General features: G+C 40.9%; 1 non-coding gene across 1 annotated transcript; it reads left to right on the forward strand.

Moving 5' to 3' along the window:
• Positions 1 to 19,922: 19,922 nt before the first annotated feature.
• Positions 19,923 to 20,030, forward strand: LOC148579652 (small nucleolar RNA R71). Its single transcript, XR_015899702.1, has one exon. It is a non-coding gene; the product is annotated as a small nucleolar RNA R71 (small nucleolar RNA).
• The last annotated feature ends 648 nt before the right edge of the window (positions 20,031 to 20,678 follow it).

Here is a 20,678-nt window from a genome sequence, read left to right on the forward strand (position 1 = left end):
CTAAGTTATTTTTATAATCCTCTTTCTTGGACCTTGTTCAGGTCTCTTTCAGGGATTACTTCTATAACTTTATGTTTTGGGCCGACTTTGTCATGTCGGGCCTTTCTAAGTTATTTTTGTAATCCTCTTTCTTGGACCTTGTTCAGGTCTCTTTCAGGGATTACTTCTATAACTTTATGTTTTGGGCCGACTTTGTAATGTCGGGCCCTTCTAAGTTATTTTTGTAATCCTCATCCTCTTTTATAGGGTTGGCCAGAACTCTTTCCAGGGTTTACTTATAACTTGGTTTGACTTGGTCTGACTTCTTAACGTCGGCCAGTCATTTAAGTTATTATTTAGCGATCCATTAGGACCTCGTCAGGTCCTTTCTCCGGATCACTTTCAATAACTTCTTGCATTATTCTGTTTTCATCTTTGCCGATTTGTAGAAGCTGGGTTAAATCCTCGTTTAGTCGAAGCAAGTGCACTGGGTTATTTTGTAGAAGCAAGTGCACTGGGTCGTCCAAGTAATACCTTACGTGAGTAAGGGTCGAATCCCACGGAGATTGTTGGTTTGAAGCAATCTATGGTTACCTTGCAATTCTTAGTCAGGAAGTCAATTATATTTATCAGTTGAATTGCGAATGAACAAGAGAGCATGGGTTAAAAGTTACTTGTTATGCAGTAGTGGAGAATATGTTGGAGTTTAGGAGATGCTTTGTCTTCTGAATCTCTGCTTTCCTCTGTTCTCTGATTCATGCACGCACGTCCTTCTATGGCAAGCTGTGTGTTGGGGCATCACCGTTGTCAATGGTTACATCCCCTCCTCTTGTGAAAATGGTCCAAATTCTCTGTCACAGCACCGCTAATCATCTGAGGTTCCCGATCATGCTGGAATAGGATTCACCCTCCTTTTACGTCTGTCACTACGCCCAGCACTCGCAAGTTTGAAGCTCGTCACAGTCATTCAATCCCTGAATCCTACTCGGAATACCACAGATAAGGTTTAGACTTTTTGGATTCTCATGAATGCCGCCATCAATCTAGCTTATACCACGGAGATTCTGATTAAGGAATCTAAGAGATATTCATTCAATCTGATGTAGAACGGAGGTGGTTGTCAGACACACGTTCATGGATTGAGGAAGGTGATGAATGTCATTGATCATCACCTTCTCCAAAGTTAGGCGCGAATGGATATCTTAGATAGGAACACGCATGTTTGAATAGAAAACAGAAATACTTGCATTAATTCATTGAGACACAGCAGAGCTCCTCACCCCCAACAATGGAGTTTAGAGACACATGCCGTCAAAGAGTACAAAGTTTAGATCTAAAATATCATGAGATACAAAATAAGTCTCTAAAAGTTGTTTAAATACTAAACTAGTAGCCTAGGTTTACAGAAATTGAGTAAACTATAATAGATGGTATAGAGATCCACTTCTGGGGCCCACTTGGTGTGTGCTGGGCTGAGACTTAAGCAATTCACGTGCATAAGGCCATTTTGGGCGTTCAACGCCAGGTTTGGATCCATTTCTGGTGTTGAACTCCAACTTTTAATCCTTTTCTGGCGCTGGATGCCAGAATTGGGCAGAGAACTAGCGTTGAATGCCAGTTTACGTCATCTATCCTTGAGCAAAGTATGAACTATTATATATTGCTGGAAAGCCCTGGATGTCTACTTTCTAACGCAATTGAAAGCACGCCATTTCGAGTTCTGTAGCTCCAGAAAAATTCACTTTGAGTGCAGGGAGGTCAGAATCCAACAGCATCAGCAGTCCTTTTTCAGCCTGAATCAGATTTTTGCTCAGCTCCCTCAATTTCAGCCAGAAAAATACCTGAAATTACAAAAAAACACACAACTCATAGTAAAGTCCAGAAATATGAATTTTTCCTAAAAACTAATGAAAATAAACTCAAAACTAACTAAAACATACTAAAAACTATATGAAATTAACCCCAAAAAGCGTATAAAATATCCGCTCATCACAACACCAAACTTAAACTGTTGCTTGTCCTCAAGAAACTAGACAAATAAAATAGAAGACTAATAGGTTGAGAAGTAATAATATTTCAGAGTTTTTGAGTGAAGCTCAGATTCTAATTAGATGAGCGGGACTAGTAGCTTTTTGCTTCCGAACAGTTTTGGCATCTCACTTTATCCATTGAAGTTCAGAGTGATTGGCATCTATAAGAACTTAGAATTCAGATAGTATTATTGATTCTCTTATTTCAGTATGATGATTCTTGAACACAGCTATTTCATGAGTCTTGGCCATGGCCCTAAGCACTTTGTTTTCCAGTATTACCACCGGATACATAAATGCCACAGACACATAATTGGGTGAACCCTTTGGATTGTGACTCAGCTTTGCTAAAGTCCCCAATTAGAGGTGTCCAGAGTTCTTAAGCACACTCTTCTTTCTGCTTTGGACCTTGACTTTAACCGCTCAGTCTCAAGTTTTCACTTGACACCTTCACGCCACAAGCACATGGTTAGGGACAGCTCGGTTTATCCGCTTAGGCCAGGATTTTATTCCCTTAGGCCCTCCTATCCACTGATGCTCAAAGCCTTGGGATCCTTTTTATTACCCTTGCCTTTTGGTTTTAAGGGCTATTGGCTTTTTCTGCTTTTCTTTTTTTTTTTTTGCTGTTTTTTCTTGCTTCAAAAATCATTTTTATGATTTTTCATATTATCAATAACATATCTCATGTTCACCATTCTTTCAAGAGCCAACATATTTAACAGTCTTAAACAACAAATTCAAAAGACATATGCACTGTTCAAGCATTCATTCAGAAGACAGAAAGTATTGCCACCACATGTAACTAATTAGAATTTCTCTTATTAAAAACTCGAAATTTTATTGCCTCTTATTCAAAAGATCTACTATTTTATTCATGTTTGCTGATGATGAGAAAAATAAACTATGGCTTAATTGGAGATAAAATCAAAATAGATACTAATTACTACTATATGACTCCTAAGGTGAACTTCTATAACGACACTATCACAGAGTTAAAGCAGAAATTGGAATTTAACAACCTTTGTTCTGGGAAATGGGTGTTCCTCTGATCCGTGGGGTGCTTGATTCTTCAAGAGATAACTTCTAGCGCTTCAATTCCCTTAAGTCACGCCCTTGCTCCTCTTGTTCTTTAAACATATAGGTCAGCATTTGACTGTGTTCCTTCTGTTCTTTTATTATTTGCTCTATAGCTTCCCGTATCTTGGTGACAGACGTCTCAAGATACTCCCAATATTCAGATTGAGGAATTTCTGGGAGAAATTCCTGTGTTTTCTTCTTGGTGGGATCATCCTGCGCTTGTTGTTTTTCCATTGATGCTTTGGTGATTGGTTTCTCAACTGAGATATACTCAGTTATTCCCATTCTTACCCCGCCGTCCTTGCAGAGCAGAGAAATCACGCTTGGATAAGCCAACCTGGCCTCTTTAGAATTTTTGTTAGCAATTTTGTAGAATTCAACTGAGATCAGCTGATGGACTTCCACTTCCTTTTCCATCATGATGCAATGGATCATCACTGCTCTTTTAACTGTGACTTCAGAACGGTTGCTAGTAGGCAACAGAGAATGCCCAATAAAGTCCAGCCATCATCTGGCGACTAGTTTGAGATCCTCTCTCTTGAGTTGATTTGGGACACCCTTTGTGTTGGTGGTCCACCTGGCTCCAGGGATACATATGTCCTCTAGAATCTTATCCAGGCCCTTGTCTGTTCTCATCATTCTCCTGTTGAAGGAGTCTGGATCATCTTTCAGCTGAGGTAGCTTTAAGATCTCTCTGATCTTATCAGGGATGGTATGAACAATCTTTCCTCTGACCATGGTCCGATATTCATAGAAAGCAGTTCCAGATAGTTTTTGCTTGTCAGTCTGCCACATATTAGCATAGAACTCCTGGACCATATTCTTTCCCACTTTCGTTTCAGGATTAGCTAGGACTTCCCAGTTCCTGATTCGAATTTGCTCTTGGATCTCCGGATATTCATCTTCTTTCAGATCGAATCTAACTTCCGGGATCACTGATCTCAGACCCATTATTTTGTTATAATGGTCTGAATGTTCTTTAGATAAGAACTTCCCTTGATTCCAAAGTGGTTTTGGAACGTTCTCTTTCTTGCCTCTTGGAGTGGGTTGTTTTCCTTTAGGAGCCATGATCTTAGTGATCGCGGATAAACACACCAAACTTAGAGGTTTGCTTGTCCTCAAGCAAAAGAAAAGAAAGGAGAGGGATAGAAGGAGAGCTAGGTGCAATTGTTGATGGAAGGGGGGGAGGCCGAACCCAAATTTAAAGGGAGGGAGGGTGGGTTTTCGAAAAAAAAGAGATAAAGATATGATAAAAAAAGATTGATTTGGGAAAGATAAGATATAAGATATGATAAGAGAAGATTTTTGAAAAAGATAGATCTAGATTTTATTTTTTTTTTTTTTTTGAAAAAGATAAATTGGAGATTTTGAAAAAGATATTGATTAGTTGAAAAGATAGATTTGTTTTTTTTTAAAAAGATTTGAAAAGAGTTGGATTGGATTTGCAAAGAGGGTTTGTGTTTATGGATTAAGATATATTTGATATTTTTAAGGTAGGGTTTTTAGAAATTAGGGATTTTAGAAATCAGGGTTCTTAACATGTTTATGCAAGAAATCATGAATTGAAACATGAAAATTAAGATTAAAATGAAAAATATGAAGAAAAATTGAATTTACCTCCTCCCTGCCATCCTGGCGTTTGAACGCCCAAACACTGCCTGTTTTGGGCGTTCAATGCCCAAATGCTGCTCTCCTGGGCGTTCAACGCCCAGCTGCTGCCATTACTGGCGTTCAACGCCCAGTGGGTGCCCATTTCTGGCGTTGAACGCCCAGATTGCTACCATTACTGGCGTTTTCTTGCCAGTGAGCTCTTTTTCTCTGTTTTGTGTGCCGAATCCTTCTGTAACTCTGTGGACTTATACAAATGATTCCTCACCTTAGTGTCAGTGAACTTTATATAAACAAATAAAAATAAAAATAAAAATAGGGCAAAATGCTTAGAGGATTGATGCCCCATGGCTGGGTTGCCTCCCAGCAAACGCTTCTTTATTGTCTTTAGCTGGACCTTGCTGAGCTTTTAGTCTAGCTTCAGCCTTGAGCACTCTTGCTCAACGTTGTCTTCAAGATAGTGCTTGATTCTCTGTCCATTGACAATGAACCTCTTATCAGAATCAATATCTTGAAGCTCTACATGACCATATGGTGAGACACTTGTAATCACGTATGGTCCCCTCCACCGGGATTTCAATTTCCCGGGGAATAGCCTGAGTCTAGAGTTAAACAGCAGAACCTTCTGTCCTGGTTCAAAGATTCTAGATGACAGCTTTCTGTCATGCCACTTTTTTTATTTCTCTTTATAAAGCTTAGCATTTTCGAAAGCTATGAATCTGAATTCCTCTAGCTCATTTAGCTGGAGCAATCTTTTTTCTCCTGTTAATTTGGCATCAAAGTTTAGGAATCTGGTTGCCCAGTAGGCTTTATGTTCCAGTTCCACGGGCAGGTGACATGCCTTACCATACACAAGTTGGTATGGAGAGGTCTCTATAGGGGTCTTGAATGCTGTTCTGTAAGCCCACAGAGCATCATCCAAGCTCCGTGCCCAATCCTTTCTACGGGTACTTACTGTCCGTTCTAAGATTCTCTTTAATTCTCTGTTAGAGACTTCAGCTTGCCCATTAGTTTGCGGATGATATGGAGTAGCCACCTTGTGGCAAATTCCATACCGAACCATGGCAGAGTAAAGCTGTTTATTGCAGAAGTGAGTGCCCCCATCACTGATTAGTACTCTCGGGACACCAAACCTGCTAAAGATATATTTCTGGAGGAACTTCAGCACTGTTTTAGTATCATTGGTGGGTGTGGCAATGGCCTCAACCCATTTTGATACATAGTCAACTGCCACCAAAATATAAGTGTTTGAGTATGATGGTGGGAAAGGTCCCATGAAGTCAATCCCCCATACGTCAAACAACTCAATTTCCAAGATTCCTTGTTGAGGCATGGCGTAACCATGAGGCAGATTACCAGCTCTTTGGCAACTGTCACAATTACGTATAAACTCTCGAGAATCTTTATAGAGTGTGGGCCAATAGAAGCCACATTGGAGGACCTTGGTGGCTGTTCGCTCACCTCCGAAATGGCCTCCATATTGAGATCCATGGCAATGCCATAGGATCCTCTGTGCCTCTTCTCTAGGCACACACCTACGGATTATTCCGTCTGCACATCTCTTAAAGAGATAGGGTTCATCCCACAAGTAGTACTTTGCATCAGTAATTAATTTCTTCTTTTGTATCCTGTTGTATTCCTTGGGTATGAACCTTGCAGTTTTATAGTTTGCAATATCGGCAAACCATGGTGTTTCCTGAATGGCAAATAAATGCTCATCCGGAAAGGTCTCAGAGATCTCAAGAAAGGGGAGGGGCGTCCTTCTACTGGCTCTATCCGGGATAGATGATCAGCCACTTGGTTCTCTGTCCCTTTTCTGTCTCTTATTTCTATATCAAACTCTTACAGAAGCAACACCCATCTGATGAGCCTGGGTTTTGAATCCTGCTTTGTGAGTAGATATTTAAGAGCAGCATGATCAGTATACACAATCACTTTTGATCCTACTAAGTATGATCTGAACTTGTCAATGGCGTAAACCACTGTAAGTAATTCTTTTTCTGTGGTTGTGTAATTTTTCTGGGCATCATTTAGAACGCGACTAGCATAATAAATGACGTGCAGAAGCTTGTCATGCCTCTGTCCCAACACTGCACCAATGGCATGATCACTGGCATCACACATTAGCTCAAATGGTAATGTCCAGTCTGGTGCAGAAATAACTGGTGCTGTGACCAGCTTAGCTTTCAGCATTTCAAACGCCTGCAGGCACTCTGTGTCAAACACAAATGGCATGTCAGCAGCTAGCAGATTGCTTAGAGGTTTTGTGATTTTTGAAAAATCCTTTATAAACCTCCTATAGAATCCTGCGTGCCCCAGAAAGCTTCTGATTGCCTTAACATTGGCAGGTGGTGGTAATTTTTCAATTACCTCTATTTTTGCTTGATCCACCTCTATTCCCTTGTTTGAGATTTTATGCCCAAGAACTATCCCTTCAGTCACCATGAAGTGACATTTTTCCCAGTTTAAAACTAGGTTGGTCTCTTGGCATCTTTTCAGAACAAGTTTCAGGTGATCAAGACAGGAGCTGAATGAGTCTCCATATACTGAGAAGTCATCCATGAAGACTTCCATAAATTTTTCCACCATATCAGAGAAAATAGAGAGCATGCATCTCTGGAAGGTTGCAGGCGCATTACATAGCCCAAATGGCATCCTTCTATAAGCAAACACTCCAGATGGACATGTGAATGCTATTTTCTCTTGATCCTGAGGATCTACTGCAATATGGTTATAGCCTGAGTAGCTGTCCAAAAAGCAGTAATAATCATGACCTGCTAGTCTTTCTAGCATCTGGTCTATGAATGGTAAAGGAAAATGATCCTTTCTGGTGGCTGTATTGAGCCTTCTGTAGACAATACACATGCGCCACCCTGTAACTGTTCTTGTAGGAACCAGTTCATTTTTTTCATTATGAATCACTGTCATGCCTCCCTTTTTTGGGACGACTTGGACAGGGCTCACCCAGGGGCTATCAGAAATAGGATAAATAATCCCATCCTCTAGTAGTTTGGTGACCTCTTTCTGCACCACTTCTTTCATGGCTGGATTTAGCCGCCTCTGTGGTTGAACCACTGGTTTAGCATTATCCTCCAATAAGATGTTGTGCATGCATCTAGCTGGGCTTATGCCCTTAAGGTCACCTATGGACCACCCAAGAGCTGTCTTATGTGTCCTTAGCACTTGAATAAGTGCTTCCTCTTCCTGTGAATTTAAGGCAGAGCTTATGATCACTGGAAAAGTGTCACCTTCTCCCAGAAATGCATATTTCAAGGATGGTGGTAATGGCTTGAGCTCGGGTTTAGGAGGTTTTTCTTCTTCCAGAAGAATTTTCAGAGGCTCTTTCATGTCCTCTGACTCTTCTAAATCAGGCTGAGCATCTTTAAAGATGTTTTCCAACTCTGATTCGAGACTCTCAGCCATGTTGATCTCTTCTACCAAAGAGTCAATGAGATCAACTTTCATGCAGTCTTTTGATGTGTCAGGATGCTGCATGGCTTTGACAGCGTTCAACTTAAACTCATCATCATTGACTCTCAGGGTTATTTCCCCCTGTTGGACGTCAATGAGGGATCGTCCAGTTGCCAGGAAGGGTCTTCCTAGAATGAGAGTAGCACTCTTGTGCTCCTCCATTTCCAGCACAACAAAGTCAGTGGGAAAGGCGAATGGCCCAACTCTGACAATCATGTCTTCAATCACGCCTGATGGGTATTTAGTGGAGCCATCAGCAAGTTAGAGACATATCCTGGTTGGTTTAACTTCTTCAGTTAAGCCAAGCTTTCTGATAGTGGATACAGGTATTAGGTTGATGCTTGCCCCAAGATCGCATAAAGTTGTCTTGGTGCATTGACCTTCTAATATGCATGGTATCAGAAAACTCCCAGGGTCTTTGAGCTTCTCAGGAAAGCTTTTCAGAATGACTGCACTGCATTCTTCAGTGAGGAGAACTCTTTCTGTTTCTCTCCAATCCTTTTTATGACTCAAGATCTCTTTCATGAACTTGGCATAAAAAGGTATTTGCTCAAGTGCTTCTGCAAATGGAATCTTTATTTCAAGAGTCCTGAGATAATCTGCAAAGCGAGCAAATTGCTTATCCTGCTCCTCTTTCCGGAGTTTTTGAGGATAAGGTATCTTGGCTTTATATTCTTCAACCTTAGTTGCTGCAGGTTTATAGCCTACAGAAGTGGTTGAAGAAGCCTTTTTAGAGGGGTTGCTTTCAGCATTTGTGTGTGTCTGATCCCTCACTGGAAATTGAGTGCCAGAGTTAGAGACTGGAGTGACGTTAGATGCCAACTCCTTGTCTGTTCCTGGCGTCTGAACGCCAGAACTGTGCCCATTTTGGGCGTTCAGCGCCAGATCTTGCCCATTTTGGGCGTTCAACGCCAGATCCTTGCCTATTTCTGGCGTTGAACGCCAGTCCTGCCTTGTTTCTGGCGTTGAACGCCAGTCCTGATCATGGTCTGGGCGTTCAGCGCCAGCCTTCCACCAAATTTCTAGCGTTTTAGTTCCAGAATTACTTTTCCCTAGGCTCTTACTGTCCTCAGGTGAATTTTGGGTGGTTTGCTCATTTCTCGGCTTTTTGCTGCCTTGAGGTGGGGTATTTAATGTTTTCCCACTTCTTAGTTGAACTAATTGGTATTCTTCTGTTATTTGCCTTGACAGCTGCTGCTTTGTTTGCTTAAACTGTTCGTCCATATGTATATTAGCCATCCTTATCTCTTGTAGTCTATCTTTGAATTCGGCTAACTGCTTTGTTAGAAAGTCCAATTGCTGATTGAATTCAGCAGCTTGTTTTACAGGACTGAGTTCAGCAGTTACTGTTTTAACCTCTTCTTTCATGGAAGGGTCACTGCTTAGGTACAGATGCTGATTCCTGGCAACTGTATCAATGAGCTCTTGAGCTTCTTCAATTGTCTTTCTCATGTGGATAGATCCACCAGCTGAGTAATCTAGAGACATCTGAGCTCCTTCAGCAAGCCCATAATAGAAGATGTCTAACTGAACCCACTCTGAAAATATTTCAGAAGGGCATTTTCATAGCATTTCTCTGTATCTCTCCCAGGCATCATAAAGAGATTCACTATCTCCTTGTTTAAAGCCTTGGATGTCTAGCCTTAGCTGTGTCATCCGTTTTGGGGGAAAGTATTGATTCAGGAATTTTTCTGTCAGCTGTTTCCATGTCCTTATGCTGGCCTTAGGTTGGTTATTCAACCACCTCTTAGCTTGATCTTTTACAGCAAATGGAAACAGTAATAGTCTGTAGACATCCTGATCTATTTCTTTATCATGTACTGTGTCAGCAATCTGTAGAAACTGTGCCAGAAACTCTGTAGGTTCTTCCTGTGGAAGACCGGAATACTGGCAACTTTGCTGCACCATGATAATGAGCTGAGGATTTAACTCAAAGCTACTGACTCCAATGGAGGGTATGCAGATGCTACTCCCATATGAAGCAGTAGATGGGTTAGAATATGACCCCAGAGTCCTCCTGGACTGTTCATTTCCACTTAGATCCATGATGGAGAAAGGGAGATGATGTAAAAAATAATATTTTTATTTTTATTTATTTATTTATTTATTTATTTATTTATTTATTTATTTATTTATTTATTTATTTATTTATTTATTTATTTCGAAAATAAAATAAATTAAAATAAAATAAATAAAAATAGGTGAAGATTTTCGAAAAAAATGAGGGGAGTGAAAGTGGTAAGGAAGTTTTGAAAAAGATATGATTTGGAAAAGATTTTAAATTTTTTTTTCTTAAAATGATTTTCGAAAATTTGTTTTAAAATTAGAGAGAAAATATATTTTTGAATTTAGTGAGGAAAGAGAAAAACACTAAAATAGCACGAGACTCAAAATTGCTAAATCTAATGCTCCTTGTTTTCAAAAATTTTGGAGGAAAAACACCAAGGAACACCAAACTTAAAATTTTAAGATCACGACACAAGGAAAACTCAAGAACACTTTGAAGACTCACAAAAACACAAGCACATGAAGAAAGAACACCAAACTTAAAATTTTTAGAAAACCAAGCTAAAATTTTCGAAAAACACAGAAAAATCAACAAGAAAACACCAAACTTAAAGTTTGGCACTAGATTTAATATAAAAATTATTTTTGAAAAAGATTTTTAAAAGAAAAGTATACCAAACTGCCACGGACTCAGACCAACACTCTAACCAATTGAGCAGTAAATGTAACACTTGTTTTGAAGAAGGATATTTTTAACCAAGAACAATAATAAGAGACTCTAAACCAAAAAGAAAAATTTTCCTATTCTAAGAAATAAAATAAACCTTCAGTTTTTCAAACACGAACAATCCCCGGCAACGGCGCCAAAAACTTGGTGCACGAATTGTGAATCACACTTTTCACAACTCGTACCACTAACCAGCAAGTGCACTGGGTCGTCCAAGTAATACCTTATGTGAGTAAGAGTCGAATCCCACGGAGATTGTTGGTTTGAAGCAATCTATGGTTACCTTGCAATTCTTAGTCAGGAAGTCAATTATATTTATCAGTTGAATTACGAATGAACAAGAGAGCATGGGTTAAAAGTTACTTGTTATGCAGTAGTGGAGAATATGTTGGAGTTTTGGAGATGCTTTGTCTTCTGAATCTCTGCTTTCCTCTGTTCTCTGATTCACGCACGCACGTCCTTCTATGGCAAGCTGTGTGTTAGGGCATCACCGTTGTCAATGGTTACATCCCCTCCTCTTGTGAAAATGGTCCAAATGCTCTGTCACAGCACCGCTAATCATCTGAGGTTCCCGATCATGCTGTAATAGGATTCACCCTCCTTTTACGTCTGTCACTACGCCCAGCACTCGCGAGTTTGAAGCTCGTCACAGTCATTCAATCCCTGAATCCTACTCGGAATACCACAGACAAGGTTTAGACTTTCCGGATTCTCATGAATGCCGCCATCAATCTAGCTTATACCACGGAGATTCTGATTAAGGAATCTAAGAGATATTCATTCAATCTGATGTAGAACGGAGGTGGTTGTCAGACACACGTTCATGGATTAAGGAAGGTGATGAATGTCACTGATCATCACCTTCTCCATAGTTAGGCGCGAATGGATATCTTAGATAGGAACACGTATGTTTGAATAGAAAACAGAAATACTTGCATTAATTCATTGAGACACAGCAGAGCTCCTCACCCCCAACAATGGAGTTTAGAGACTCATACCGTCAAAGAGTACAAAGTTTAGATATAAAATGTCATGAGATACAAAATAAGTCTCTAAAAGTTGTTTAAATACTAAACTAGTAGCCTAGGTTTACAGAAATTGAGTAAACTATAACAGATGGTATAGAGATCCACTTCTGGGGCCCACTTGGTGTGTGCTGGGGCTGAGACTTAAGCAATTCACGTGCATAAGGCCATTTTGGGCGTTCAACGCCAGGTTTGGATCCATTTCTGGCGTTGAACTCCAACTTTTAATCCTTTTCTGGCGCTGGACGCCAGAATTGGGCAGAGAACTGGCTTTGAACGCCAGTTTACGTCGTCTATCCTTGAGCGAAGTATGGACTATTATATATTTCTGGAAAGCCCTGGATGTCTACTTTCCAACGCAATTTGAAGCACGCCATTTCAAGTTCTATAGCTCCAGAAAATCCACTTTGAGTGCAGGGAGGTCAGAATCCAACAGCATCAGCAGTCCTTTTTCAGCCTGAATCAGATTTTTGCTCAGCTCCCTCAATTTCAGCCAGAAAAGTATCTGAAATTACAGAAAAATATACAACTCATAGTAAAGTCCAGAAATATGAATTTTTCCTAAAAACTAATGAAAATAAACTAAAAACTAACTAAAACATACTAAAAACTATATGAAATTAACCCCAAAAAGCGTATAAAATATCCGCTCATCAGTCGATCACGATGTAGTCTATCTTGAGTGTTCTGGATTGGTTCCCTTTTCCGAAGGCTGTATGTAGTGCCACGTATCCCAGTGGTTGTACTGGGGTATCTCCCAGTCTGAACAGGCTGTTCGGGTATGCTTTAAGCTCCTTTTCTTCTAAGCCGAGCTTGTAGAAGGCAGTTTTGAATAAGATGTCGGTGGAGCTCCCTTGGTCTATTAGTGTGCGGTGGAGATTGGTGTTTGCCAGTATGATGGTGATGAACATGGGATCGTCGAGTCCTGGGATGATACTGGATGCGTCTTCTTTGGTGAACGTAATTGCATGGATGTCGGGTGCTTCCTCCTTTCCTTCGACATGATATACTTCTTTAAGATATCTTTTGCGGGATGATTTGGAGATTCCTCCTCCTGCAAATCCTCCGTGTATCATATGAACATGTCTTTCTGGCGTACGAGGTGATCGTTCAGTTCGTCCGACCTCCTCATTCCTTATTCTTTTTCTTTGCTCATCGTCTCGGGTGGCCAAATACCAATCTAGTTTTCCTTCTCTCACTAACGTTTCAATGACATTTTTTAGATCGAAGCATTCGTTGGTGGAATGTCCACGGACACGATGGTATTCACAATACTCGTTTCGGTTTCCTCCTCCTTTTTTGCCTTTGAGTGGTCGAGCTGGGGGTATTTTTTCTGTGTGGCAGACTTCCTTGTACACATCCACAAGAGACACCCGAAGGGGGGTGTAATTATGATATTTTTTAACTTTTTCCCCTTGTCGATCTTCCTTCTTTTTGGACTCCTTATCTTTGTCTCGGTAGGGGAATCCGGACTTTGAGGTTTCTCCTAACCGAGAGTTTTCTTCCATGTTGATGTATTTCTCCGCTCGCTCTTGTACTTCATCTAGAGATGTGGGGTATTTCTTTGATATAGATTGGCTAAAAGGTCCCTCTCATAGGCCATTGATGAGGCCCATGATGGCAGCCTCTGTTGGCAAGCTTTGTATATCTAGGCATGTTTTGTTGAATCTTTCCATGTAGTTGCGAAGGCTTTCCTGATCTCCTTGCTTGATCCCTAGTAGACTGGGGGCGTGCTTAGCCTTGTCTTTTTGGATGGAGAATCTGGCCAGAAATTTTTTGGCTAGGTCGTCAAAGCTTGAGATAGACTTTGGAGGTAGGTTTTCGAACCATCTAATTGCTGTCTTCGTGAGAGTCGTTGGAAAAGCTTTACAGCGAACGGCATCTGAGGCGTCGGTGAAGTACATTCTACTTCTGAAGTTGCTGAGGTGATGGTTGGGATCTATAGTACCATCATACAAAGTCATATTCGGGAGTTTGAAGTCCTTAGGAAATTTAGTTTTCATGATTTCCCTAGTGAATGGATCTTGATCTTTGCGTGAATTGTCTTCAGGGGTGGTCCGGGTAGCTTTTGCTTTGAGATCGGCTTCGAGTTGTAGGAGTTTATCTTCTAATTCTTGACGTCGCCTTACCTCTCTCTGTAGATCCTTGCCAACTTCTCGTTGATGCTAGCTTTCTTTTTCAAGTTGCTTTAAACGATCTTGAAGCGCTTCTATTACTCCCGGATTTGATGAGTTTTTGTCTCCGTTAGATTCAGGGGTATCTTTCAGCGTAGTGTCTGCATTTTTGTGCGGTGTTCTATCTTCTAGATCTGAATCGTGATCGTTGTCATGGTCATCCGCCATGGTGATGGGATGACTTCCAGGTTCCCCGGCAACGGCGCCAATGTTCCGAGGGTTACCTGAAACTGTAGGTCGATCTCGGACGAGATCTTCTGTACTGGTCAGAGATGACGGGTACGGCAGGGGGTGGCGACCGGAGCTGTCGTGTCCGACTTGTTGGACTGGCGGCACTTCTGATCCTTGGTCACCGGAGGGTGGGGGTACCTGCAAGAGACTCCGATGCTTAAGTTAGTGGTACGCGGAATCGTGATTACACTATAATTATGTAAGATTCATTGCTCTTTCTTTCCCTGGTAATGGCGCCAAAAATATGGAGCCAAGACCATGGTTCACAACTCCGTGTAACTAACCAGCAAGTGCACTGGGTCATCCAAGTAATACCTTACGTGAGTAAGGGTCGAATCCCACGGAGATTGTTGGTATGAAGCAAGCTATGGTCATCTTGCAAATCATTGGGATAGAGGTACTTATGTAAATCATTGGTAGGAATTTCAGATAAGCGAATGGAGATGCTTTTCATTCCTCTAAACCTCTGCTTTCCTACTATCTTCATCCAATCAGTCTTACTCCTTTCCATGGCTGGCTTTATGTGATACATCACCATTGTCAACGGCTACTTTCGGTCATCTCTCGGGAAAATGATCCAATGCCCTGTCACGGCACGGCTAATCGTCTGGAGGCATCACCCTTGTCAATGGCTTCATCTTATCCTCTCAGTGAAAATGATCAACGCACCCTGTCACGGCACGGCTATTCATCTGTCGGTTCTCGATCATGCTGGAATAGGATTTACTATCCTTTTGCGTCTGTCACTAACGCCCTGCAATCGCGAGTTTGGAGCTCATCACAGTCATCCAATCATTGAATCCTACTCGGAATACCACAAACAATGTTTAGACCTTCCAGATTCTCTTGAATGCCGCCATCATTCTAGCTTACGCCACGAAGATTCTGGTTAGGATATCTAAGAGATACTCATTCAGTCGAAGGTAGAACGGAAGTGGTTGTCAGGCACGCGTTCATAGGGAATGATAATGATTGTCACGTTCATCACATTCAGGTTGAAGTGTGAATGAATATCTTAGAAGCAAAATAAGATGAATTGAATAGAAAACAGTAGTACTTTGCATTAATCTTTGAGGAACAGCAGAGCTCCACACCTTAATCTATGGAGTGTAGAAACTCTACCGTTAAAAATACATAAGTGAAAGGTCCAGGCATGGCCGAATGGCCAGCCCCTCTTATCTAAGAACCAGGCGTCCAAAGATGTCTAATACAATAGTAAAAGGTCCTATTTATAATAAACTAGTCACTAGGGTTTACATGAGTAAGTAATTGATGCATAAATCCACTTCCAGGGCCCACTTGGTGTGTGCTTGGGCTGAGCTTGAGTGTTGCACGTGTAGAGGTCCTTCTTGGAGTTGAACGCCAGCTTTTGTGCCAGTTTGGGCGTTCAACTCTGGTTTTGGCTCCTTTTCTGGCGCTGGACACCAGATTTGGGCAGAAAGCTGGCGTTGAACGCCAGTTTATGTCGTCTATTCTTGGCTAAAGTATAGACTATTATATATTGCTGAAAATCCCTGGATGTCTACTTTCCAACGCAATTGAAAGCGCGCCATTTCGAGTTCTGTAGCTCCAGAAAATCCACTTTGAGTGCAGGGAGGTCAGAATCCAACAGCATCAGCAGTCCTTCTTCAACCTCTGAATCTGATTTCTGCTCAAGTCCCTCAATTTCAGTCAGAAAATACCTGAAATCACAGAAAAACACACAAAATCATAGTAAAGTCCAGAAATGTGAATTTAACATAAAAACTAATGAAAATATCCCTAAAAGTAACTAGATTCTACTAAAAACATACTAAAAACAATGTCAAAAAGCGTATAAATTATCCGCTCATCACAACACCAAACTTAAATTGTTGCTTGTCCCCAAGCAACTGAAAATCAAGTAGGATAAAAAGAAGAGAATATACTATAAATTCCAAACTATCAATGAAACATAGCTCCAATCAAATGAGCGGGACTTATAGCTTTTTGTCTCTTGAATAGTTTTGGCATCTCACTCTATCCATTGAGGTTCAGAATGATTGGCTTCTATAGGAACTCAGAGTTTAGATAGTGTTATTGATTCTCCTAGTTCAATATGATGATTCTTGAACACAGCTTCTTTATGAGTCTTGGTCGTGGCCCTAAGCACTTTGTTTTCCAGTATTACCACCGGATACATAAATGCCACAGACACATAATTGGGTGAACCTTTTCAGATTGTGACTCAGCTTTGCTAAAGTCCCCAATTAGAGGTGTCCAGGGTTCTTAAGCACACTCTTCTTTTGCTTTGGACCTTGACTTTAACCGCTCAGTCTCAAGTTTTCACTTGACACCCACACGCCACAAGCACATGGTTAGGGACAGCTTGGTTTAGCCGCTTAGACCAGGATTTTATTCCGTTAGGCCCTCCTATCCACTGATGCTCAAAGCCTTGGGATCCTTTTTATTTGCCCTTGCCTTTTGGTTTTAAGGGTTATTGGCTTTTTGCTCTTGCCTCTTGGTTTTAAGAGCTTTTGGCTTTTTCTGCTTGCTTTTTCTCTTTCTTTTTTTTTTGCCTATTTTTTTTTCTGCAAGCTTTGTTCTTTGCTGCTTTTTCTTGCTTCAAGAATCATTTTTATGATTTTTCAGATTATCAAATAACATGTCTCCTAGTCATCATTCTTTCAAGAGCCAACATATTTAACATTCTTAAACAACAACTTCAAAAGACATATGCACTGTTCAAGCATTCATTCAGAAAACAAGAAGCATTGTCACCACATCAATATAATTAAACTAAGTTCAAGGATAAATTCGAAACTCATGTACTTCTTGTTCTTTTGAATTAAAACAGTTTTTATTTTAAGAGAGGTGATCGATTCATAGGACATTCATAACTTTAAGACAAAGTTACTAACTACTAATGATCATGTAATGAAGACACAAACACAATTAGGCACATAACATAGAAAAAAACGAAAAGCAGAAGAAATAAGAACAAGGAATGAATCCACCTTAGTGATGGTGGTGTTTCCTTCTTGAGGAACCAATGATGTCCTTGAGCTCTTCTACGTCTCTTCCTTGTCTTTGTTGCTCCTCCCTCATTGCTTTTTTGATCTTCTCTAATTTCATGAATGATGATGGAGTGCTCTTGATGTTCCACCCTTAGTTGCTTCCAATAATTGTGTGGAAGAAAATGTATCCCCTGAGGTATCTCAGGGATCTCTTGATTTGCAGTCAAATGTTCTACCACTGAGCTATAGACCCTTGATGGAAGCTTTTGTCTTCCCTTTCCTCTTTCTAGAGGTTTCTCTGGCCTTAGGTGCCATCAATGGTAATGGAAAAACAAAAAGCTTATGCTTTTACCACACCAAACTTAGAATGTTGCTCGCCATCGAGCAAAAGAAGAAAGAATAGAAGAAGAAAAAGAAGAAGATATGGAGGAGATGGGTAGGGATCCTGTGAGGTTTCACAGATCCTGAGATGATCCTGTGGTGTCCACAGATCTTGAGGTGATCCTGTGGTGTCCACAGATCCGGAGGTGTCAAGGATTTACATCCCTGCACCCATTAGGCATGTAAAATGCCCTTGCACACAACTCTGGGCATTCAGCGCCAGGTTGGTGCCCATTTTGGGCGTTCAACGCCCATTTGTTGCCATTTCTGGCGTTGAACGCCAGAACCATGCTTGTTCTGGGCGTTCAGCGCCAGAACCATGCTCTGTTCTGGCGTTGAACGCCAGGCAGATGCTCCTCCAGGGTGTGATTTTTCTTCTGCTGTTTTTGATTCCGTTTTCAATTTTTATATTTATTTTGTGACTCCACATGATTATGAACCTATAAAGACATATAACTAAGAAAAATATTGTTAGATAAATAAAAATTGGGTTGCCTCCCAACAAGCGCTTCTTTAATGTCAATAGCTTGACAGTGGGCTCTCATGGAGCCTCACAGATGTTCAGAGCATTGTTGAGACTCTCCAACACCAAACATAGAGTTTGGATATGGGAGTTCAACACCAAACTTAGAGTTTGGTTGTGGCCTCCCAACACCAAACTTAGAGTTTGACTGTGGGGGCTTTGTTTGACCCTGCTTTGAGAGAAGCTTTTTCTGCTTCCTCTCCATGGATGCAGAGGGAGATCCTTGAGTTTTAAACACAAGGGAGTCCTCATTCCATTGAAGGACCATTTCACCTCTGTCAACATCAATCACAGCTCTTGTTGTGGCCAGGAAAGGTCTTCCTAGGATGATGGATTCATCCTCTTCCTTTCCAGTATCCAAGACTATGAAATCAGCAGGGATGTAAAGGCCTTCAACCTTTACTAACACGTCCTCTACTTGTCCATAAGCCTGTTTTCTTGAACTGTCTGCCATCTCTAATGAGATTTTAGCAGCTTGCACCCCATAGATTCCCAGTTTCTCTATTACAGAGAGGGGCATGAGGTTTATTCCTGAACCAAGGTCACACAGAGCCTTAAAGATCATGGTGCCTATGGTACAGGGTATTATGAACTTTCCAGGATCCTATCTCTTCTGAGGCAATGTCAGTTGATCCAAATCACTTAGTTCATTGATGAACAAGGGAGGTTCAACTTCCCAAGTATCAATGCCAAATAATTTGGCATTCAGCTTCATGATTGCACCAAGAAACTTGGCAGTTTGCTCTTCAGTAACATCCTCATTCTCTTCAGAAGAGGAATACTCATCAGAGCTCATGAAGGGCATAAGGAGGTTCAATGGAATCTCTATGGTCTCTAGATGAGCCTCAGAGTCCTTTGGTTCCTTAGAGGGAAGCTCCTTATTGATCACTGGACGTCCCAGGAGGTCTTCCTCCTTGGGATTCACGTCCTCCTCTCCCTCATTGGGTTCAGCCATTTTGCTTATGTCAATGGCCTTGCACTCTCCTTTTGGATTCTCTTCTGTATTGCTTGGGAGAGTACTGGGAGGGATTTCAGTGATCCTTTTACTCAGCTGGCCCACTTGTGCTTCCAAATTTCTAATGGAAGACCTTGTTTCATTCATGAAACTCACAGTGGCCTTGGACAGATCAGAGACTAAGTTTGTTAAATTAGAAGTATTTTGTTCAGAGTTCTCTGTCTGTTGCAGAGTGGATGATGGAAAAGGTTTATTATTGTTGAACCTGTTTCTTCCACCATTATTAAAGCCTTGTTGAGGCTTTTGATCCTTCCATGAGAAATTTGGATGATTTCTCCATGATGAGTTATAGGTGTTTCCATAAGGTTCACCTAAATAATTTACCTCTGCTATTGCAGGGTTTTCAGGATCATAAGCTTCTTCTTCAGAAGATGCCTCTTGAGTACTGTTGGATGCAGCTTGCATTCCATGCAGACTCTGAGAGATCATATTGACTTGCTGAGTCAATATTTTATTCTGAGCCAATATGGCATTCAGAGTATCAACTTCAAGAACTCCCTTCTTCATAGGCGTCCCATTGCTCACAGGATTCCTTTCAGAAGTGTACATGAACTGGTTATTAGCAACCATGTCAATGAGTTCTTGAGCTTCTGCAGGCGTTTTCTTTAGGTGAATGGATCCACCTGCAGAAGTGTCCAGTGACATCTTTGATAGCTCAGATAAACCATCATAGAATATATCCAGGATGGTCCATTCTGAAAGCATGTCAGAAGGACACTTTTTGGTCAGCTATTTGTATCTTTCCCAAGCTTCATAGAGGGATTCACCTTCTTTCTGTTTGAAAGTTTAAACATCCACTCTAAGCTTGCTCAGCTTTTGAGGAGGAAAGAACTTGGCTAAGAAAGCCGTGACCAGCTTATCCCAAGAGTTCAGGCTATCTTTAGGTTGAGAATCCAACCATAATCTAGCTCTGTCTCTTACAGCAAAAGGGAAAAGCATGAGCCTGTAGACTTCAGGATCTACTCCATTAGTCTTAACAGTATCACATATCTGCAAGAATTCAGTTAAGAACTAAAAAGGATCTTCAGATGGAAGTCCATGAAACTTGCAGTTCTGCTGCATCAGAGAAACTAATTGAGGTTTCAGCTCAAAGTTATTTGCTCCAATGGCAGGAATGCAGATGCTTCTTCCATGTAAATTAGAATTAGGTGCAGTGAAGTCACCAAGCATCTTCCTTACATTATTATTATTTTCGGCTGCCATCTCCTCTTCCTGTTCGAAAATTTCTGAAAGGTTATCTCTGGATTGTTGTAATTTAGCTTCTCTTAATTTTCTCTTCAGAGTCCTTTCAGGTTCTGGATCTGCTTCCACAAGAATGTTCTTATCCTTGCTCCTGCTCATATGACAAAGAAGAGGGCACAGAAAAAATAATAATAGTATGGATCCTTTTTGCCCAAGCACAAAGGCTCCCTTATGTGAGTAGAAGAAAAGAAGAAAAGAAAATCTGAACTCAGA

The sequence above is a fragment of the Arachis ipaensis genome, chromosome B10, assembly GCF_059453495.1.
Source record: "Arachis ipaensis isolate K30076 ecotype BB chromosome B10, ASM5945349v1, whole genome shotgun sequence".
In the NCBI taxonomy this organism is placed as follows: domain Eukaryota; kingdom Viridiplantae; phylum Streptophyta; class Magnoliopsida; order Fabales; family Fabaceae; genus Arachis; species Arachis ipaensis.